Source organism: Aphelocoma coerulescens, chromosome 2, assembly GCF_041296385.1.
Source record: "Aphelocoma coerulescens isolate FSJ_1873_10779 chromosome 2, UR_Acoe_1.0, whole genome shotgun sequence".
Lineage (NCBI taxonomy): Eukaryota > Metazoa > Chordata > Aves > Passeriformes > Corvidae > Aphelocoma > Aphelocoma coerulescens.
The window spans coordinates 39,690,942-39,699,925 of NC_091015.1; positions in this window are offsets into that span (position 1 = coordinate 39,690,942).

The following is an 8,984-nucleotide window of genomic DNA, read 5'->3' on the forward strand; positions in this document are numbered from 1 at the left end:
ATTCTACCAGGACATTCTCTGGGAAATGGAAAAAATCAGCCTCAAGGGCAGCTTGCAAATCCTCTTTTTTTCACAAGTACCTTATGCTTTCAACTTACTTTGCAGATTCCATTTTGTTACACTGTTTTGTCACCTGGATCCCTTCAATTAAGTTTGATTGAAGAAAAACCAAGGAAAACCAGTACTCTAACCAACAGCTTTTAAGCGTTTGGAGTGCCACACTGCCTTGGGTTCTATGAAGAGTTGCCTACTGATTTCATTCTAAAACCAGCTGTATTAACTGCATCCTATCTATAGAAATGTGTGCAAAACAGTCTTTAGAGCATTCCTTTTTTTTTTTCTTTTTTATCTTTTCTCTTTTTTTTTTTCTGCAGAACCAGCTCTTAGTAAATTTTACTCCCTGGTTTGTTCATACTCTAAATTAATATGTGCTGGTGTTCTAATTGAGAAGCAAACCCCATGTAAATCTTATACAGAAGATAAGGGACTGTCATTGATTTTGTCTGTTCAAAGTTCAATACTCAGGCAAACTTTCCGCTGAATGAGTAGTTCAGGCCCAGTAAAGCTAGGATCTGTGTCACTGAAGTGACTGTTAAGCTTGTTAGGTCAAAACTGGGGTTTTTTTTGATCAAGTCATTAAGGCATTGGCTTATAACACATACAAAAAAATGTGATGACATAATCTAAAATTACTTGGCACATATTTTCATTCTCACTTCTACTTTGTACAGTTGCAGGAAGTTATTCCACATCTCTGTACATCTCATAGTTCCACTCCTGAAGCTGTGAAGCTGTGGAGAGATGTTAGAGAGGATCAGCATGAACAGTTGCAGAGGATCAGCATATAGCAGCTCTGCAAAGAAAAAGCCATCGCCATGGACTTCCTTCTTGTACTGTACTCAATAATTATTAAATCTACCAAGACAATGAGCATTTTGTTCAGACCATTTCTGAAACCTGCCTACAACCATGAAGCAATTGCTCTTTTCAGTAATGCACTACCATAGTAGGTGTGAGCATATTAAAGTTCCAGACAGTTCCTAGCTATGCCGCGAGTATCTCACTGACGTCTTCTGAACATATCTCATTTTCATCTTGTCCTCTGCAACAAACTGAGTAGTTTTCAAATGACATTTGTGTCATCACTGCTTGCAAGAATCTCCACCAATTTACTCTGCTGTTTGGGAATACTGAAAATAAAAAGGATTGGGATCTGAAATAAAAAAGGAACATAAATCTTTAATCCAAATAATTTATTCAATGCAATGATGAGGAAAAATACTGACTTAGTTACCTTTTTTTTGTTTTATTATCTCAGTTGGTTAGAGCATGGTGCTAATAACACAAAGGTTGCAGGTTGGATCCCTGTATGGGCCATTCACTTCAGAGTTGGACTTGTGGGTCCCTTCCAACTAAGACTATTCTGTGATTCTGTTATTAACCTTGGATGTTCAAAACAAAGCAAAAGTGAGATAACATCATTCCTGTCTTGCTATATAAACAGAATGTGTAAACAGTCTCTTCAGGATAGTAAATTAACGTGTGCTTTGAATTGCATGACTTACATAACTTATCTGACATTCTGCCATCTTTCAGTCTCCGGCCTTCCCTTTTTGGGGTAAGTTTCGTATTCCACAGAAACCCATTAAATCGTGATTTAATTAAATTCTTCTGATCTGAAAGCGGTCAAAATATTTTCTTACAATGAGGACTGTAATACAGCATTCTCAAACCTGAAATGCTGTGAAATGGGTGTCTAAGTAACGCCTCAGTATATTGTAGATCTGCCATTGTACTTTAGAACACTGCAGCGCTTTCAAGTAGTAAGGTTAGAAATTTTCTTAGTAATGTCAGCCCTCATACAGTACAGCACTCAAGTGAGTTCAGAATTCACCTTATGTATAACACATTTCTGAATGAGGGTGAGTCTAACACATGTACAGCTAAATATGCACTGAAGGGCTTTGCTGAATCAGAGTCATTACAGCTTCCATCATGTAGACTCCCAAAGCTCACATTTGCTTAAGTGGGAGCACAGCCTGAGTGAGGGCTAGAGCAGACCTGCACATGTTAAGTGCCCTGACACACCACAGAACTCCTGCATGAAAGGAATTTGTGCTGCTACAGTGACCAGGAATAGTGCTATCCCAGAAACTAGCACTTGAGAACCTCAGGACTAGTATCTGCTCCCATTTTCAGCATTCAATACACTGTAGAAAAAGGCAGAGACCAAGCTCCAGCTGTTGGCTGCTCATAGGTTTTGGATGAGTCATGAAAGAGATAACAGCTGGCGGGAACCCTGTTAAGAGCCTTAATCTGAAGCCTCTCAGGATAGTTTTGCTGTTGAGTAAGGAGTGTGGTTTTTTTCCTTTACCAGCTCTTTTAATTAGATCAGAATTTGTCTCTCACAGAGTAATTTTTTTTCTAGTGATGAGATATATTGTGTTGAAGAAAGTCCTTGACCATAGGGCATATGAGCTGTTACTTGAGAAGATTTGAAATGAGGTTTTCTTTTGTGGCATTGTTCTTTGCAAAACAATTGTTAAGTTTTTTGTGTCCAAGGTACAGTACAGAAAAAAAAAATCATTAGCAGTCTAAAATAAAAATGAAAGTATTTAGGGACTAAAGTTTAATTATTCACATTCTTTCAATGTTAAGCAAAAATAGGAATTAATGGTTAACAAAATGATTTCCTTTGAACTGTACATGCCTCCATCATCCCCTTTTCTCTGCCAAACTGTAATAATTTTTATTAGAAACACACTTTATGAAGAAAGTGAAGAAAGAGTCCAAAATAGTAAGCTCAGAGGGCACAGAGTTGAAAGACTGATTTGTCAACATGTCTGGAAATCATAGTTTTTCTTGGACTATACCCAGCAAATTGTTAGTTACTGTAACACATGATTTTATGGAAGACCTGTAGTCTGACCCAGTTCCTTATCTAGTTGGTAAAAATCTTACAACTGAATGAAATGTAAGTTGAATTGGGTATTGCTGTATTATGGCTATTCATTGGTCAACATTTACAAGTAATTTGTACAGCTGAAAAAACACAGGGTATATTGCTAGACTAAAGTCCTGTTACATCCATCTATAAAACTCAGATTATTTTTGGCCAATCATATCTGCAGATTGCTGAAAGTTTAGCAGCAGCAGACCTGCTGGGAAAGTTATCCAGTCACATCAGTGTCAGGGAATTAGGGGCTTATGCAGAAATACCCAATGCTAACAGCATGAAGAAGCCATAGTTACCCCGGCTCACTCTTTCACTTTATAAAATCACATCTGGACTATATAAGAATATATGCTACAGATATAATATTATAAATTAGAATGCTGGCCTTACAGCTCTGAAAAGCAAGCATGTCTGAAACAGCCATCCCTAGAGACATCTCTGGGCTGCTGGTTGCCCTTGGTGCATTTGGTTCCCGCATGTTTTGGTCAGACCAGTTCACAAATATCTGTCAACAATATCAGGTCCCATAGACAGTATCTCCCTTCACCTAAGTACTGACATAATTCACTCCAGGAGAGCTCTGCTCACCCAGGTGAGTACTCTGCACCTGGTGAGACAAGATAGTGTGCTTTGGTTTGCATCTGACTCTTTATGGTCTGTGCTATCATACTGTACTGCTAATCAGCTCTTCAACTCCTTCTAATGAAATGTTAAAAAAACCAGCACATCAACAAAGCTATATTCCTTAGCTAAACTGTACGATGATTAATTTCGTAGCGTTTTATCCTGGGTGAGCAAGAAAAGAATGTATCTCAGCAAAAAACTGCTGAGGAACATATTAATTGCAATTGTTTCAAGATAAAGTACTGAGAGCACAGGAAGGATTACAAATAATGATCTTAAAATTGCATCCATCTGGCAGCAGTTACTGTAGTTGAGCAATCAAAAAGATGTCATACCTTCCCAACCAGCGGAACAGTGAGTTCTAGCTAATAGTAAAGACTGATTTTGTAATAATTTCTAAGGGTTGTATTACAGTAGTATTTTCACTTCTGCTTAGTACTTTTGAGTTCACCTTGAAAAGGTGAACACACAGCTGTTTTGGTTTCTGATTCAAAGCTCATACCCCAATATGTGTTCCTGATACATTTTTTTACATTGTCTATTCTCTATGATAATTACAGTAAACTCTTTTAAAACTGCTGATTACTGCATAATAATTTTTGAGGGTCGGTTTGTGTGTGTGTGTGTGTAGAGAAAATCAAAACATCTTAAAATAAAACAAGGGTAACCTAAGAAGTGTGTATTTAAAAGACCTCCACCAATTGTCTCCTGTCTCTGCTGGAAGGGTGCAGGTTATTTTCATGGGACTGACATTTCCTTTCAGAGCTGGGACTGAGCTACTCAGAGAGAGAGAGAGTCAACCAGACCTTCAGTAGGGGAGGAATAGCACTGCCTTAGGTAATCTCAGCCATCTCTAGGACACTTCACTCCCATTTGATTTTCACATTTCTTTTTCCATTGGGACTGAACAGACTGCCTCTCGTGAAAGCGTGATTTCCCTCAGCTTTGTTCCAAACTTTCTTAGTTTAAACCATACTCGTAGAAGTCACTGATCATGTTTTACATATTTTGACTGTTTTAACTACCATAAAAAAAAAAAAAAAGGAAACTATTTTTATGACCTACCAACCATTTGAGGATGTACAGTCAATATGAAACTTTCCTCCCAAGCATATCAGGAATAATTTTTAACATGTTTGAACTGCATATTTTTCCCAAAAATTAACTCTTGATCTAAATGAATTGCCTCCTAAACAATATTTTCCTTCTGAAAACGAAATGCTAAATGTACATATAATTAATAAAAATATCTTGAAGTTATTATTAAGATTAAAGTGAAAAAAATAATGTAAATTATATCATGTCTGTAAGATGCCTACATGAAAAATGGTGACAGTTCAGAAATAGATGCTTTTATGAAAAAAATATTTTGAAGAAAGAAAGAGAGGCCACTTCAATATAATAAACAGAAAACGTGTTTTTCCTCTTGCTGTGCTACCTCATCTCCCTCCAATAGCACTCTAGAAATAACAGCATAGATTTCTGCTTACAACATGATATTTTGGAATCGGAAGGAAAAGATAAAATATTATTGAAATAAGCATATTTTAATCAGTTCCTAGCTATTGTGGTCAAATGCAACTCAACATAGGTCAAAAAAATAAATTTTTGTCATTTACAGACTTAAGTAGGCTTCATATTAATCATTGAGTGCATTAATCATTTTTAAATCTGGTGGAGCTGAACCAATGAATTATCACCCAAAAACCTACCCTGCAGAAATAGACATGAATAAAAACATCCTCACCCATATTTAACACCAGAATAATTAAGGTTTCTAAATTTACCAACTCCTACCACACCACATACAACTTTTTATTTTTCAGCTATTTCTCAGAGCTATAGTGCCTTGGGGAAAATTGTCACCCCTGGAAGATTGTCCTGTCATTCATAATTCATCTGTGGTTCCACATACTGTAGATAAAGGTTACAAACCAAGACAGGGAATTTGAAATATATAGGAAAAAATCGGGTTTTTTACAGGAGATGTTCTTTTTATATTATATTTGTTTCATCAGTGCTTCAAATTATTTAGTAGTCCTCTTTACTGATATAGAAGGAAAATTTTCTCAGAGAAGAATATGATTGCCTTGGTTCAAATAATTTAAATATGTCAACCAAATTATATTACTTGAAATTATACTTGAATTATATTACTTGATCTAAACAAACACTTTACTGAAAACTTCTAGCATGCAAACACAGGTAAATTATTTCTATGTGGCCATATTATTTAATATTCATAAAGAAAAAAAACAAATACAAGGGCATCACAACTTGGAAAAAAAACCCCAAACCAGAAAACATTCATCAGATTAAAATCTACAAGGCTAGTGATATACCAAGCCAAATTCGTAGTCACATTTAAAGTTAAATAAGAAAAAAGCCTTATCCAGGTATATTTCCTATTCCCTTATATCACTGTAAATTAGGAATATACAGCTGAAAGTAGTGGGCCATCAGCAGGTGTAAAAATGAAGGGAAGTGCTTCTGTGACCAGGTACGTAGTTTCTCCACCACATGCTCGTGCATAACACCTGCATTTCCAGAGCAGCATAAAGAGATTTAAATATGTATTATAATCAGAATATTTGCTTCCCATTAAGCTTGGAGTTTATTAAATAAGAATCTGTTGTTCCCTGAAAATAGCCTTTCCCATTTGTAAGACAGAAATAATCCTTGTGCTTTTCTTTGTGTCTGATTTGATGTAGAGCATGCCCTTTCTCAGAGGCGGGTTCTTGTTACATGTCAGCACTGTGCCTCACTCCAGTGCCGTTTGTTGTCATGGAAGAGAGCAGTAAGTGTTGTCACTCCGGGTCTGAATCAGTAGGATTTGGCTGTCATGCCAGCCTAAGGCACAGTATTCTGTGGTTATGGACACACATGGCGATGCTTCAGCCCAGAGCCTGTCAGTAGGAGAGTATCCTCATTAAAGGGAAGGTCCCCAAATGTTTAAGCTTTAAGGTTTCTTTGTGAGATGCTTCAGGATAACCACCTGGGCTCTTGAGGACAGGCCATATCCCTGACTTCCCCTCTTGTTTCAAGAGGATAAAGGCCTTCAATTAACTGGAGAACCACTAAATCAGATTTTCCTTATTTGGAAATAAATGAATGACTTTTGGTTTCAATTTCTTTGCTCTCCATTTACAAAAGTGTGTGAAAAGAAACATTAATTACAGATTATATAATTTTAATCTTTGCTGCTGGGCAGAGAAAATGCTGCATAGTCCTGAGAATTCCTAACATGTCGGTAGGCATACAGTTTTGTTAATTTAAATAAACAAAACAATTAGTATATTAACAGAAAGGACTGAAGTTATTTCTTGTTTTTCAGTTTCCAAAACAAATGACTATTATTCATTGTACTTTAACTCCAGAACAACATTTTTCAAATTAATTTAATTCAAAGAGATCAGAGGAAAATGCCTCTGGATGAGGGAAATACAGCATAATCTATGACACAGGCTATTTTAATAGATGCTACTGGCTTCAGCTCTTTGTGTTGCCATATAAGCATAAATCACAATTTGAAATTATTTGAACATTAATGCAAAAACAAACAATCTCTATAAATATTCAGGGTAAAATAATTTTAAGAGAACCGTTCTTTTGAGAAAATATAAACTACATAGGAATTACTTTATTTCAGTAACATTTTTAATTAAAAAATATGACCTATTTTCTTTATTTCCTATTAGTCATTTTGATTTCCATTTTTTTGTGGATCAATGTGAAATTACTCTCCATATAATAATAACTATTAACTTGATGATGATGTTCTGTGGCAAAAGAAAATATTTTAATTTGACTTTGTTCCAATAGGACAGAAATCAAATTAGAAGCATTTCTCTCAAAAAAGAAACACCTTTCAAAAAAGAAGGGGCTTCTTACACCTTCCACAAGTTATCATACTGGTTTTATTCCACAGCTATAAAGATTAAGGTGTAGGCCAGCTAGTTTGTCTATTCTGCATACAACTTGAAAACTAGTTTTCCACACATAAGGAAATTGCCTTACTTAAAATCCTAAACCAGGTACAAGACATTTCCTGCTCCACTGGTCAATCTGCAAAAGAAAAAAATAGTTCTTCTTCATATTCAGAACCCTGTATCTGGTTCCCTACTCATTCCTACTCATCCTCTCTCATCTTCTATTTCTCTCTCCGTAGTAGGTAAAAGTCTTTCAACAGATTACTGTGGTATTTTAGAAATGCCAATACTGTGGTATAGACTACTGCTCTTTGATTTGTGTTCTTTAAAGTCACATTTGTTTGAAAAAATACTTTAATTTATCAGCTTCTTCCTGTGTATGTCTGCAGGAAGTGGTGTCAGCTCTTAAAGATTTGATCCTGCTGTCCCTGAAATAATTTAAAAATGTCTGCTGAGATCTGGTACACTGGAATAGCTGCAGTGGTAAATCCAACTGGAAGATTGTAAAAATTCAGTGACAGCAACATTGTGGAGTATATTAACTTTCTACTGGGTAGGAGTCCATCCCAGCTATTTCGCTGGGCTTCTTACCTGGCTATGTAGATGAAGGTAAATATTTGCTTGCTGTTTCACCACCACCACCACCACCACAAGCTATTCTATCAGTAACATAGAGCTAAACCAGATTTGGAAGAACAACCTGGATTTTTGTCTGCCTTGTATATCAGCAGGAAAATTGCCAGCTAAACCCTAATTGTGGATTCTTTATGACAGGTAATAATAGGAGATGCAGAGAAGAGCACAGCTTGTATTTCATCTACCATGCTGAGCTGAAAGAGCTAACAGCTTAAAAAAAATGTTTTGATTTGTAAGCAAAGCACATTTTATTTGGGTGTCACCAAGCAAGGATATACAAGGGACTGTACTGTAGAGTGAAGCTGACCCTGGGGAAGTCAATAGGAATTTTCCTAATACTTTAGTGGAACCAGGAATTAATTCAATATCTCTTTTCTCAACAGCCCACAGCTTTGCAGGCTTATTAAAAAAAAAAAAAAACAACCAAACAAACAAGCAACAAAAAAAACCCCCAAAACAGAAAAAAACCCCACAGTACCAAACAATACTTGTAAATAATGCAAGAAAGATTTCTTTGCAGAAATATATCTTTGTCAAACTCTCTGCCCTGCAGTGTAGACATGCTGCTCCCACCAGCTTTGTCAGGAGCAGGGCGTACTCACAATGGGAAGAGTTTGGCCCCTGAACTTGGTGCCCATTTAGTGGTTTGGCACACAACCACCAGACCCTTTGGATCTTGTGGCCTTGTTCCATCTGTCTATGTATTGACTGTAATTTAACATTACATCCTCAGCTAATCTAGCTCTTGATTGATTTCTGAGCAAATCACAACCTTGAATCATAAATGACACTAATTCTTTTTGATTTGTAAGTCCAGCTAGAAGTTTTGTGTGACTGCA